Source organism: Brassica oleracea, chromosome C4 (genome assembly GCF_000695525.1).
Source record: "Brassica oleracea var. oleracea cultivar TO1000 chromosome C4, BOL, whole genome shotgun sequence".
Classification (NCBI taxonomy): Eukaryota; Viridiplantae; Streptophyta; class Magnoliopsida; order Brassicales; family Brassicaceae; genus Brassica; species Brassica oleracea.
In genome coordinates, this window is record NC_027751.1 from 11,566,719 (window position 1) to 11,568,033 (window position 1,315).

Genomic DNA, 1,315 nt, shown 5'->3' on the forward strand with positions numbered 1-1,315 from the left:
TTTGTGGTTCCAGATTTTGTTGGACAAGTGTAGGTCTTCTGACAATATATAGTTGCACAAGCATTTGTTTTTTCTTCAACTCTTTTGATATGAGACCATACGTCGGATCTTGGGGCTAGTACGCGTGCTGTTTTACTCTGTTCCTGACTCTCTCCAGGTGGTTGTTTTCGTTTGCCTCTTTGATCAGACTCTAGAGTTTGAAACTCTTCTTCTACATCATCTGCTTCTCTGTTTGCAGTGCCTTGAAAAGGTGATGATGATGACATCTACGAACAAAACCAAATCAAAGTGAGTTCAATACGTTTTCTCCGTCTCAGACTAACAAAAGTATAACTTTGTCTCTGTAACTAACATAATCAAGTTGAATGCATTATAGATACAAGTCGTATGGTAACAATTAAAAAAAAAATAAGTAACATAAGTATAGAACAATAAACTAATCAACTAACTTTGTATGAACTTGATACTATCAAGTGCATACCTTTGTCTCTGTCTAAAACAAGTATCATACGACAACAAATCAACAACGTATACTTCCCGTACGATAAAAAAATCAAGGACATAACATAATCAACTAAGTTTGTCTTTTCCTCTGTCAATACGACAAGACTTGACAACTACCACTACATAATCAAATAGAAATAGATATAACTTTAACAAAGTTAAATAATTTTGATGTAGGATTGAAAAAGAAAAAACTTTTGATTTCTTCCTTCTCGTTGACGACGTCAATGAAGGAGACGAAGCTGATGAGAATAGACTTTTAGATTCCAGTTTGAAAATCTAGTGTATCTAAGATTTATTTTAGATGAGGCAATTTCGGGAAGCTTAACAGATTCTCTAGGATTTAGGCAGCAATGAATTAGAAAGTATATATGTGTATAGGTCACGGTATATTAGTTCGGGTGTTTTCGGGTTATGCTTCGGTTATCGGATATAACCGTTCGGGTACGGGTATCCGGACTAATTGAATCCTAAACCCGTTTTCGGGTTTTTTTTAATTTCGGTTCGGGTTTCGGTTCAAGTTTTTTCGGTTCGGTTCGGATTCGGATTCGGGTTTCGGTTAATATGCCCACACCTAGTAACAAGTAAAGTAACCCTCCGGGGGACTACTAGCGCATTCTCCTTGACGAGGAACCCTGAATTCCACCGCGTCCGAAATATGGTAGAACGACCGCATGACCTTGAAGAATTCACTAGTACTCCTACTTGGTGCACCTACCTCCACCGGGCGATGGTTCATGACCGGGAACGATTTTTCTTTTGGAGGCGTGATCGAACCGTAACACGCCACCCACCATGCCTCGTTCTCGGC

The 1,315-nt window shown here is 38.9% G+C and overlaps 1 pseudogene; it reads left to right on the forward strand.

Moving 5' to 3' along the window:
* LOC106338118 overlaps window positions 1–1,315 on the forward strand; it is a 15,048-nt pseudogene that overhangs the window by 13,017 nt on the left and 716 nt on the right.